Here is a 13,652-nt window from a genome sequence, read left to right on the forward strand (position 1 = left end):
CTGCAAAGGAAATCGGGTTTTCGGAGAGTGTGAGCAGGTTGTGCACGGGTGAGGGGTGATAGCCGAACACACGTGTAAGTTTAATTTACGCCGAGTGATATTGGCGGGCACTGTGAGGTGTCTCTGTTATATGAGCAAGTGTGACGATTGCGATAATATTTTACTTGGTATGTGTTCAATGCTTTTTACCCTTTCCACGTTTCATGTACATATAGCCTTTTTTCGTGTTTCTGCTGCATAAACTGAGTTGAAGTTCTAGCGTGTGTTTCGTCGCCTCTTTTACCTTTGTCTCTGTTTAGTGTTCGCTAGTACGATGATTTCCTGAGTCAGTAAGCATCACCTTTCCGCCATGCTGGGAGGCGTAAGTAATGTGGAGCTGTTGAAGGATAGTGCGCCCCGCTTCGCTACTGGAGATCCGTTGAAGTTGTGCTATTCTTTGCGCCTCAAGAAGCTCTTCAAGGCTATTATGGATACCCATTGCTTCGAAATGTTCAGTAGATGTGGTGACGAGAATTCCAACCACCTGTCTGTAAGCTTTCCTAATAATGCAGTTCAGTTTATCTTGTTCAGCTTTTTTGAGAGCCATAAATGGCGCGACATAAGTAATTCGGCTGATAATAAATGTCTGTACAAGCCGTACAAGGTTTACTTCTTTGAGCCCATGATGCCTATTTGCGATCCGAGAGATGAGGCGACTTATTTGTGTCGCGCTCGAATGGTTTCTGAGTTGGACCCATCAGTTTGTATTCTGAGTCCTAGTACCCTCATCCACGGGACTAGAGGAATAGTTTGTGCCCTTCTACTTGCAGGTGAATATCTGCGGTAGTGACACCGAGCCGAAAGAACCGTGCTCGCACTGTGCCACGCAGGATCAGCACCGGCGCCATGGCTGGCCCGTTTCCACCGCAGTTCGCCTTCTGCTGATCGCTCAGCACTCTGCAGTAAATGAAGACAGGACGTCTCCTCACGTCCCATTCATACTTAGCGACCCGGAAAACGATGCCGAACCGCAGTTCAAGGCAATCGCGGCAACCATCGCAGCGGCATCACCAACGCTACGTCAGCGTTGCAACCACGCTCTAGGACACGTCAGCCATGGCTTTACCACGCCGGTATGGATTCCGAAGCTCATCCGTCGAATTCTAATGCCATGGCGTCTGCTCTGCAGGTTTTATCTCTTGGCGCGAGTGTTTCTGGAACCGTCGATTCGCATCCAGAACATTGTAGATCACAGAAGATTATTCTGGGCGAGCGACGTTAGGGCGAAACAGTCTGCTTATCTGAATGTGATAGCCCGTTCGGCATAAAAATAAAGAATGGAATTCGCGCTTTGCTTGGCATGCAGATAATACAGCCGGGCATGGCCGGGCAGCAAAAACAAACAATAAATAAGCAAACCCATACAAGGTTCGCGGGGATATGTTTGCAGTGCTTCGATCGCTGCTTTTCAATGCCAGACTTTTAATGTGAATTATTGTGCTATTATGACTTGTTGTAGCCAAGGTTTAGTTGTAATATGTTTACAGTGCTTCGATCGCTGCTTTTCAAGGCCTGACTTTCAATGTGATTTATTGTGCTATTATGACTGTTGTAGCCACGGTTTTGTTGTAATATGTTTGCAATGTTTCCATCGCATCTTTTCAATGCCTGAATTTTAATGTGATTTATTGTGCTATTATGACTTTGGTTGTAGCCACGGTTTTGTAGTAATATGTTTGCAATGTTTCGATCGCATCTTTTTTGCAATGCCTGATTTTTAATCAAAGCGGTCCCAACGTTTCGGAGCCAACTCGGCTCCTTCATTAGGGGTGACTATGTACGACAAGAAGCAGCGGTTATATAGGTGTTTTCTTCTTTTTCTTCTTTCTTACTGGATTCTTGCCCTTGCGCGTCGGAGGCCGTGGGCGTAGATGGTGGGAAGGGCTCCGAGGGATCTGTTCAGGCCTTGCCGGTTTCCACGTGAATAAACGCCCTTAGTTGGTGTATTTGCCTCTTAAGTTTAACCCAACCAGACAGAGTTCTGTCGAAGATGTTCACATTCAAGTCTGATTTTTAATGTAATTTATTGTGCTATTATGACTTTGGTTGTAGCCACGGTTTGGTTGTAACATGTTTGCAATGTTTCGATCGCAGCTTTTTAATGCATCACTTTTAATGTGATTTATTGTGCTGCTATGACGTTTGTTGTAGCCATGGTTTTGTTGTAATATGTTTGCAATGTTGAGATCGCTGCTTTTCAATGCCTCACTTTTAATGTGATTTTTTGTGGTGTTATGACTGTTGTTGTAACTACGGTTTTCTTGTAATATGTTTGCTTTGTTGCTTGTCGCGCTTGATCAGTGACTACGGCTCACCGACCTCTTGCTGGAGTCATTGCAGTGTCATTTGCTTACATGATACATTGACATGTAGTGTAATGAGTATTCCCTCATTTGGACTCTTGTATATGTTTTCCAGAATTTTGATGTATTTGTGCACTTAGTAACTTTAGTGTATTCTCTCGTTTGCTTGACTATGTCGTGTCCTCGTGCTGTCATTTTTGAGCGTATTCTCCCATGCAATAAAGAAAAAATTGGTCGCGTATCTGCTCATTTCGTTGCAAATGTCGTCAAAAGACGATAGTCTTTATCGGCTTTTGCGAAGTAAATGCCTCCGTTCGCTTTCCCGCTCACCTCTCATGTTGTTCCTCTTGCGTCGCGCTCCTCCCAAGGTAAAGACGCCAAAGGTTTGCTTAAATCATTTTAAATTTCCAGCGTTCCACTGCTCCAAACCGGGTGTCTCGATGCGAACGCTGTCGTACGGCGAAGACGCGCGTTAATCGAGGCGCCCTACTTCAACGTTTATAGAACCGCGTTTCCCTACTCCACGGGCGTTGCAAGCAGAACGTGGAACCTATCTACTGGAACCTTGCGTAACTGTTGCCGGTTGATTTCTTAAAATGGCGCCAGAAGCTATAGTGGCGCGGGCGACAGCAGACGATGGCGGAGTGACTTCTTTTTCTGCAGTCAATGAAGTATTTAATTTCGCAAAATTCAAGCATGTTTGATTTTTTTATAAAGGAACACTGCAAATATCACTTCTGTATTGATTTGTTGTCTCATATTTGCGTAATGTCTTGTTCTTCTTCAACAATGTTGACAAGTATGAACCTTACACCGGACATAGGCGGGTAGATTTAGCTGTGACTATATAAGACTATTGCGCAGGCATTGCTTTGCTTTGGCCGGGTGGCTGAATCGAGTCACAGACAGACAGACGGACAGACAGACAGACATACAGACAGACCAAAATTTCTGGGTTTAAGTAGCCCAAGAAAGACTATCGTCTTTAAAAAGAGGTAGCAAAGTTGGTGGAGTGCTGGGCTGCTACTGAGCACGCCCGGGTTCAAATATAATCTGATCACATGTATTCTTTATTTACGTACCCTTTACTGCGGCGGCGCTTTTCTTGACTGGATGACTACAACTGCTACATCAACAGTTACAGGGATTTTTTGCACAATACCGCACTGAATGTGTTCGTCTTAATAATACGAAGTGTCTAGAGTGCCTTCCTACGGCCCTCTAGCTGATCGCTGGCTGCATGGCAAGTGTGCTGTCCGACGACATTCGAATATTTAAGATTCGGCTAGCATCGCCAAAGCGTGTGTCGTTGTAGTGCAGAGGATCCGTCTTAGGTTCTTGATTCCAAGGACGGTGGTTTGGGACCGGCTCTCGCCTCTCTTGTTTTTTATTTATTTATTTATTTATTTATTTATTTATTTATTTATTTATTTATTTATTTATTTATTTATTTATTTATTTATTTATTTATTGGTACTGCAATCCCCTGGAGAGATTTTAGCAGGTGGGTACAAAAGACGAAAATGTTAGCATATAGCTACAGGCAAACAGATGGAACAGTCACTCCCATTTCACATAGTAGGCAGCCATATGACACAAGGCAAACAAAGAACCATCACTTGCGTTTTACAAGCGTAAACAAACGTAACAAAACAGCACAGATGAAACATCACTCTCATTTTACGAAAAGAAAACAAAGCTAGCGCACAAGTAAAATTATTTTCTCTGCTATTTAGACCAGCGGCAAAGGATGCTAAAGATTGTTTGTGATTTGATGGTTATTTAAACTATTCCAATCCTGCACAGTTCTAGGGAAAAAAGAATATTTGAAGCAAGTATTGCGGGTACGGAATGGAGTTATTGTACGATCATGGCGTTGTCTAGTGGCGGAACCTGAAGAAAATGAAATAATTTTTCCAATATCCATCTTGTAATGCCCATTAATTAATTGATATAGATATTTTAATCGGGATATGCGGTTTCTTTCTGAAAGTGAGGGTAAGTTAGCTCTGACTAACTGTTCAGTTACCGAGGTTCATCCATAACTGTTATATATGAAGCGAACTGCCCTTCTTTGTATTTTTTCTACTGTATGAATGTTGATTTGAGTAAATAGGTCCCAGATTACCGGGACATAATCAAGTATGGGCAGGACTATCGATTTGTAGGTGAGAATACGGACCGATGGAGATGAAACTTTAAAAGTCCTTCGTAAAAAGAATAGTTTCTGATTAGCCTTGGAAGTTACTATGTCAAAGTGTTTTGTCCAGTTAAGATCGCTTGTTATCCACATCCACAACCCAAGAAATTTGTAGGATTGAACCTCGGAAAGAATGGCATTGTTTAGAAAGTATTGAAAATTTAATTTGGTTTTCTTGTGAGAACTGGACATGTATCTTTAATCTGAACTATAATTTTTATGTCTTAGGCTACTTTTGGTGATTTAGATAATTTTTTGTGTGCGTTAGGTCATGCTATGTTATGTTATGTTTAGATTAGGTTGCCTAGCTTTACGTTATCTAAAGCGATGTAGTGCCAGACGCGGCGATTTTGTTATAAAACTCCGATGGGCGACAATATAGTGGAGTGCTTATAATACCGTCGGACTGCGCTCTAGATACGTCTTCAAAGGGGTCATGAAATACCTTCCGCCGATGCATGGCTGTACATGTAACCAAATAAAGCAATGTATTAGCAATCTCCTCCCGCAAGAATTTTGTTAAAGCGATGAGTATTAGCTGAGAAATCGTAAATCAAAAACGGCGCATTATCGTCGCTCCGCGTTTCCTCCTCCTTTCGATTTACTCTCCGCTGTTGACGGCGTGCGAGCCTTGCCTCCCATGATGCTGCGCTCTTCAGCGGTGACGTACTTCCGCTATTGCGCTGCTCACACTGCCGTCTGCTACGGGCAAACTTTGTTGACACCATGAATCCCGCACTCCGCTCAAGGCTGGAAAAGCGAACGAAAAATCTGGCCGCATGTCTGCGGCGGCCTGACCTTGCCCTTTCGCGGTGTACGTTGCGCAGTTGCTATCGGCGGCACGTGACTTTTTATCGGCAGTGAACTCACAGCCGCACGGGGAGGATCGTGCGCTCCTTCTCTTTGATGCACCGCGCACTGTTTATCCAAAAAACACCGTATCAGATGTGGCCCCGCTGGTGCCGGGTCTTATTTTGCAGCGGTGGTAATTCCTGCCGGCGGCATGTGAAAAAGACATTTTAAACCGATACAGAACCCGTGCACAAAACGCTTCAGTCATGTGACCAGTTCAGCTTGGGGCGATGCGTGGTGGAGAGCGGCAACGTTGGCCAAACATGCTCCGCCGCGGCTCTGAACTTTGTAGCGCAGGAGCGAGCGCCATTTCTTTGACAATCTCAAACATCGGTTGCCTTGGCAACAAGGCACAAACCGCTCTAGAAGTCCGTTACGGTTCCGTGATCCTGGTTCAGCTCGGGGCCCCGCCTCGCGACATGTGGGCACTGCAGGCGTACACTCACTCCCATTGGGAAGTGCGAGATGCGTTTGGCATTACAGGAGGCGATGGTGTGTGTTGTGGACGCCTTTGTTGCGCGATGAAATGCGACGTTGTGCTTCTGCGGGTGGATAGTGCTTCCCATGTTCTGGATTATCTTTCTCGAGCGACGTACGACTCAACCTCGCATGGGGTATGTGTAGTGTGCGCGGCTAAAAGCCATTTCGGCTTGTGCGCCAGAGTTAAGTGACTTGCTGTTCGTCCCCGCAAACCGCGCGCGAGGTGAGTGTCGAATTTACGACGGGCAGGAGCAGGCAACCCATCGTCTGTCAATCGCCGTTCAGACTTGCAACGCATGTTGTGACGTTGTGTTCGTTCGAAACGCATCTCTGAATTGTTTTGAAGTTGAATAAAATGTATGCGTCAAACCCGGGCATTCGGCTCAGGGCGTTTTCTGCGATTGCACGAAAGAAGTGCCACGGGGCTTCAACGCTTTCTTTATGGGACGTACTCAGGTAAGAGAATATCCATGTCGTGTTATGGCCGTGTTGCATTCAATACAAACGGTTAAGCGTTTATTTACATTTGTTTCGTTTGTCGTAAAATGTACAAGTACTCCGGCACTCCGCTGGCAGATCAGCCAGCGAGCCGACGCTGAGCAGACGACTCATCTCTTTGCCGGAAGTGCGTGAAAAAGCCGCCCAATAGCAGGATGTCTAGCTCATGACGAACATCTGGGAATCGATGACGTAGACATGTGAAGGTGGCGGCGCCCAAAAACACGAAGGGAAGGGTGAGAAAAACGCGACAAACTTTGCAACAAAAGTGTGAGCTTTCCGCTGCGCGTAAAAGAGTAATACTTGGCACAGATGACGTTGACGACCCAATCTAACGATTGCGCTAGTTCATTTAGTGTGCTCAAAACGCCTTTCAGGGCCCCTTTAAAGGATAGAATTTGTAAGAAACTTTCCTCACAATTAGCAACAGATTTTTTATAACGCGTCGCCAGGCAAAATTTGTATAAGTTAGGAACAGGTACAAGGTAGTCAACGTTAGCTATGTGACACACTGCTTTCTTATGGAGCAGGTACAATTTCTGTATGTTAAAGTTTGTTGTATTGCCCTAGGCAAGGAAGCAATACTTCACATGGGATACGAACGCGTTGTACAATAAGAGTTTTACAGATAATGGAAAAAAAAGGAGTGAACTTTGGCGAGTATTCCGACAGATTTTGCCAACCTACTTATGTGTGTGATGGTCCCAGCTCATGTTCTTGTGAAAAATAACTCCTAATGTTTTTACGGTGTCTACGACCTCTGTGGTAGTGTTGTCCATTATTATGCTGTGGTCCACTGAAACAACACTCTGTCTTGAATGAAATAACACGGCTTTCTTTTTTTACTGTTTATGAGTAAGGAATTTGCTGTACTCCACGAGTTCAACTTTTCTAAAACGCCATTTATATTTGAAATTACAGAGGGTATATTCGTGCCTTTGAATAGGAGGCTTGTGTCGTCCGCATATAAAATGTAATGTGGTTTGTCGCTAATACATGTTATGTCACTCATGTACAGAATAAATAATAGCGGGCCTAAAATGCTTCCTTGTGGAACAGCAGTGGTTATTTGTTGAAGAGTAGAGAGATTCTTTCCTATTGCTACGCATTGCAACCTGTGTTCTAGATGTGATTTAAGAAGAGCAGACGCGATGCCACGGATGCCATATAACTCTAATTTTTGGAGGACGGTCTGATGATTTAGCCGGTCAAAAGCCTTCTAAAAGTCTAAAAATACACCCATACACAGTTGTTTATTTTCAAGTGCGTCAAGGATTATTTCTTTTTCCATTAGCAGAGCTGTTTCAGTGGACCTTTTGGGACAAAAACCATACTGCGCTGTACTTATAGTTCGAATTTGTTACAAAAGCTAGCGAGTCTTTTATAGATTACTTTTTCCAAGAATATAAATGGGTCTATAGTTGGACATCTCGTTTTTATCACCACTTTTAAAAAACACTACAACCTTTGAAAATTGCATGAGCTTCGGAAAGCAACGTGTTGATAATGCTAAATTGTATATAAAACTTAGAACCGGGGCGACAGCGTTAATTACGTATTTGACTGGACCGATTTGCATGTCGTCAACATCACGAGTTTTACTGTTCGGGAGAGAAATAAATATTGTCTCAATTTTACTTTCATCTGTTGGTTCAAAAAATATACTTTTGGGGTTCCTAGGTATTGCATGACCAGTAGGTGGGGGGCAATGCGTTCTCATGACAACTTCTTTGAAAATGTATTAAATTGTACGGCAAGTTCTATTCCGTGCACACGATGGCCTTGAGAAACGACTTCTTCAACAGGAGGGGGGGTGTAGTCCCAGATTAAGTAGCTTGTTAATCTTCCTCCGCACATCTCCGCTGCCTTTGCGGGCATCTTGCTGAAACTGACTATGCAAGTAACACCGCTTTTCGTTTTTTCAGAAATGAGTTCAACTTGTTGCGATATTGCTTAAGCTTTTGTAGATCTGAAAGTAGCCTTGTTTTAAGAAATGTCTTGTATAACTCACTCTTCTGTTTTATTCGTCTCAAACATTCTTCGTTGATCCAAGGTTCGCGATTTTTACCATTCGTTTTAAAAGTTCTTTCTTTAAAACTTTTTTTAAGTAAACTCGCTTAAAAACTGATAAAAACTTGTCGTACGCAGCATCGGCAGCTTCGCAGGAGAATACGTCGGTCCAGCTTTCGTTCATGAGGCGGGAAATGAAATAATGCAAAGTATCTTGTGTTATGTTCTGAAAGCCTACTGTCGCTGCTGCTTGCATATGCGTCCTGTTATCATGACGTTCTAAAAAGGATAAATGGGGAAAGGTCACTTATGCTGGAGCAAACAACGCCACATGACAATTTGGTCCTATTTGTATTGGTAATAAAAAGATCTAGTACACTTTCTCTGTGAAGTGTGACACGTGTTGGCGTTTCACTGCAAATCACAAAACCGTTTGACTCTATCATTTACCGGAACGATTCTTGCACTGTGCCAGTTTTCTGTATATCGATATTAAAGTCACCACCAAGTATTAATTCAAGATGATTTTCAGTCGCGTAGTTTAAGAGGCGCTCAAAGTGGGTAATAAAATTTCTAATCTGACTGTTCGGCTGCCGCTACATGATATTTTTGTTAGACGCCAGAACCAGACATTCAAAATCGTCTGTTATGAAAGAAAGCTCTGAAATTATTTCACATTAAAATTCATTCCTGATAACGATTTCGATACCAACACCTTGCTTATACTGCCTATTTATGAAAAAACTTTGGTAACATTCAAACCTGCAAACTTCGTCGTTCTATAAGTACCATGTTTCTGTTAGCATTATTATATCGAATTTGAAAACAAATTTATTGAGAAAAACAAGAAGTTCCTCTTCCTTATGCCGCCCTGATCGAATATTGCGGTGAACGCAGGTAAGACCTATATTTTCATACGAAATGTATGCATTGTTAACGGCAACCGGGCATTCGGCCATTTTCAGGTAAGAACAACTAACTGAACCGAAACTGGGTGTTTATGCGATTTTTTCCACGTCCTGCGCATTCATTGTAAACCTTCATTGTCCCTGCTTGAATCTCGCGAAAGCTCTCGACAAGGTTGGCGGGGTCCAGATGCCTGGCGCTGAAGTTGTAGTAGTTCGCCACGGTGTTTATGTCGTCAGTGCTGCCCAGGAAGACCAGGCACATGTTCTTGAGCTTGTCGACACCGTTGCCTATTGCCGAACGCTCCAGCCACGACGAGGACGACAGAAGGCGATCTGTCATGGCGCTCTTGAGCTGCGGCTCGATGCTCAACATGCTGTGGTCGTAGTGCTTGAGCAGCAGCGAGGAGATCCTCTTGCTGAAGGTCATCCGGCCGAAGAAGCGCATTCCATGCTTGTAGACTTGTTCCAGCATGTGCATGCACGCCTGCAGTCGGTCCGAGACAAACTCCAGGTGGCCGTCGTAACTCAAGCGCAGCAGGGGGCTCCTTGAGAAGAAGCGGGGACAAATGCACCGCAATTCGGTAGCCCACGTAGTGGAGGAGAGTAACTGTGTCAGTCTCGTTTAGAATGGACGCAAGCTCTTCCGTGTAGTGCGGGTTCATGACAGCCACAGTTTTTTCGTAGTCAAAAGTCTCTATATATTGGAAAAGGACGGTCAGGTAATCTTTCCAGGCCCTCTTCTCACTTCTGTCCAGCTGCCCCGTTCTCTGAATTCGTTCGTGAAATTTGAGGAAACGCGGTGCTCCCCTGCCGCTGAGTAACTTGTCCTCGAGAAGTGCGATGGCAGAGGCTGCGTCCGTCATGTTCTGGCTGCTGTCGAAGAGTGTCAAGGCAAGGACCACTTTCAGAGTGAAATTCTCTGGCGAGTCATTGAGATAGCCCAGGTTGTACCTCTTCATCGTGAGGCTCGGGGCATCGAATCGATCTGAACAGTGTAGCCACGATCGTCTACGAAATGCTTCAGTAGGTACACCCTGGCGAAAGGAAATACACCCAGATCACGGTCAACGAAGGTCGAGATAGTGGCGATGCTCACATTGGCTGGGGCTTTATCGTAGGGCCAGTCGCCGAGGTTGTACTCTTCTAACAGAGCCGCAAGGACGTGAGGTTTTGTCACCCTTTTCATCAGACTGGCACTTCGGAAGGAAAGAGATAGCCTGGTGCAAGAAGACCCTGGGGTACGTGTGGTGCTGCTGTTCGTTCTCCTTGAGGTACTTATGAAAGAACTTCTCTACGTCCAGCATCAACATCCACGGAGCCCGCTCACGATATGCCCTCGACTCCACGTACCGGTCGGGCGTCAACCAGCGACCAGAGCAGACGTGAGCGTAGAAACCACCGCAGGGGTTGAAACTCCAGTTAAGCTTCCCGGCCAGGTAGTCTCGAACCCAGCCGCACTCGTCCGTATTGCACTCTGTAGGGAACACTTACTTCTCTCTCCTGCTCAGGTGCCGGCTGTTTACGTCGCTCCCGCTGTTGTCATCATGCGTCCATCCACCGGCGGGTTTGTTCAGCGCCATGGATTGGTTCAAAAGCGCGATCGCGGCCTGGCCTGCGTGCAGCCTGTAAACGATGACCCAGACACCTACGGGCGCCCACGCCACACACGGTTAGTTAGGGCAGACGGCTGGGTGTGGGAGGTGCAGAGGTCTGCGACTGGGTAGCGACAGCCGTGTGCGTGAGCTGCGGCGGTGACGCGGAGCTCGATTGGCGGGAGTTCTCTCGAGCGGTTGGCGCCCGAGTGTATACCTCCATATCGGCGTCCTCGCAGTTGGTGTTTTGGGACATGTCGGGGGAGGCCCGGCAAGATGGTTGGTTGGTTGGTTGCCTCAGATAATGGCACATACCCACGTGGGGGATTGGCCAAGAAGCTTTGTACCTAATCAGGATGTGACCTATATTATTTTTGGTCTCAAAATGTAGAAAAGAAAATACAGAACAGAAATTTTTATGATGTATAATATGAAGGTAGAGTCAGGAAGTAAAATGAAATAAATGTGAACGCTTAGCTGGCTAGCAGTAAAACCGGCCTGCTGCCGCAACATAGGAGTGTAGGGCGGACAGAACTAGCGGCTTCTTATCCTCAATTCTCTTTCTCTTCCTCCGCTTCTGGTGCTGGCGGTGGTGCCAGAAGATATGACTCATGCCAACCCACTCACGAGGATTGACCAGGATAGGCGTGCGTGTTGAGAGAAACTACGTGCCCGCTAATTAAAAAAATACATTTAAAGAAATAAATAAGCAGTTAAGAGAAAAATATAAACAAAGAATTAACTGCCTGAATATGAGAAATAACACCAGAAAGTTTGAAAGAAATATAAAGGTGAAACTAAAAAAAAGTAAAGAAGAGAATGAAAAAAAAGCCATGAAAAGCATGTAACTAAAACAAGAGAACGGAGGGAAGGAAAGCTAGCGAGTGCTAAGGTCATTAAAGTAATGCTAACAGACGGTGGCATGTTTAGGCGGGAAGCCAGGTATGGCCATCTGGCAGCTAGCATTGGGAGAAAGCCACATTCCGAAATGAACAAGTGTACGGCGCAGCAACGATCCCCGCGGCTAAAACAGAGCACCTTCGCTTCGAATGGTCAGATTAGAGGAACAAACAGTGGTAGGGCCAATTGATTCAACCTCTCTTCCAAGCATATTTTTTGTATAAAGGAGTACCGCCGGCAGGAGAGTAAAAAAATGTTTTGTCTCTAATACGTTACGAAATACATAGTGGCGAAGGGGCTAGATTGAGGTGGTGCAAGTAATAGCTTAAATTTGGTACGCCACAGCGAAAGCTGGTGAGGGTAACTTCACAAGCCAGTGACGGACTAATCCGGCACATCCATGAGTGTCGCAGGTGCTCGAGCTCAGAACTTGCGTACGCACATTCAGCCATGCATTGTAGCAGGTCCAGTCTTCGAAAGCGTGCTGAGGTGAGAAAATTTATGGGTGGTAGAACCTCCACCACCGGGCCATCCATTGCACTGCCCGCCAGAGTGACTCCCTATTTGTTGAACTAGATGCCTGAGCGTTCAGGCACCCACACCAACGTTTTTGTAGAGATGTAGGCTATAAGTTCCCTGGGCCTCGACGTAGGGGTGACGTTTTTGCGCGCAATAGACCAGTGCCAACAGAAAGATAATCAGTAAGCACTATTTGCGTGTTGTGTAGCAGAACCTAGCTTTCTAAGGACCAGGACAGTTTCTAAATATTCTGCATGAACAGAAGTGGTGAAGTCAGGCAGTCGGAGGGAAAAGGCCAATCTAAACTGGGAGGGAATATACCCACGCCTGCCTTAATCTCATTCCGGGCAGTGGTATCGGTTGCAATGATGACACGGCAGGGGAAACCAGAAAAGTGATCCTGCAAAAGGCCTGGTAAGGGACTCGATGGGAGTAATTTAGCATTCGTGGAGAACATTTAATTGAAGGCTACATCTAAAGGGTAGACTGAATGATTAGGAACAAGAATAGACAAAAGGCCCACATGTTACGGGTCTAGTAAGGACTGTGCAAATATCTCATGTGAGCGTTTGTACCGGGACCATGGGCTGCTGAAAAATAACGAAGGCCACGTTTCGAAGGCAGTTTGCGGTATACGGATATGGGCGACGCCATTGCTCTTATGAATGCGTCAACAGAGAGGGCATGCATGCGGGAGACTAGGGGTGAGTTCGGGCTTCCATGTACAAAATGTTCATTGGCACACATCGGGGAAGACCCAGGCATGGTCTTGGGGCTTGCCGTTCCAGTATTACCAGCGGCCGAATGTTGTACTGAGGGCTTCCTGAGAAGAGCATCCATCCAGATCCTAGAATTTCCCAGACTTACATTTGATAGATCATTTATAAAACCTCATGGCTCATGCCAAATCTCTCACTGTTCAGGGAAACTTCTGTTCAGGGAACTCACTGAACAGAAGTTTCAGCATGCTGACTGTAATGCCACCACGACCTGGAGTCACGTCAGGGGATCGACGAAATCCCTCCTCGAGCTCTTTCAGAACGACTTCCTCAAAGTTGTCGTGTCCATATTCCGTAAGGACGGATGGCACCACCGATGTAAAACGCATATGCAATCCTTGAGCAATCCACTTAAGAAAATTTTGGGTTTCATCCGGGGATCTCATAACCGAATCAATGTTCTCATCGGGAGGAGCTACTTTGCAACTGCGTAACAATTCAAACAAAGTACTTTTTTCGTTGAGAGAGAGAAAGAGGGGGGGGAGAAAGAAACATTTATTATCAGAGCATTACAGGAACGGTTCCCTCTTCATGCGAATCCATAAGCTGCCTTAGCACCTGCTGCCCTCTCG

The 13,652-nt window shown here is 45.4% G+C and overlaps 1 pseudogene; it reads right to left on the minus strand.

Moving 5' to 3' along the window:
* Nucleotides 1-8,616: 8,616 nt before the first annotated feature.
* LOC144143079 (uncharacterized) lies at nt 8,617-11,138 on the minus strand (annotated as a pseudogene).
* Between the last annotated feature and the right edge of the window lie 2,514 nt (nt 11,139-13,652).

Source organism: Haemaphysalis longicornis, unplaced genomic scaffold, assembly GCF_048455015.1.
Source record: "Haemaphysalis longicornis isolate Haplotype H1 unplaced genomic scaffold, Haemaphysalis longicornis Haplotype H1 scaffold_6, whole genome shotgun sequence".
Classification (NCBI taxonomy): Eukaryota; Metazoa; Arthropoda; class Arachnida; order Ixodida; family Ixodidae; genus Haemaphysalis; species Haemaphysalis longicornis.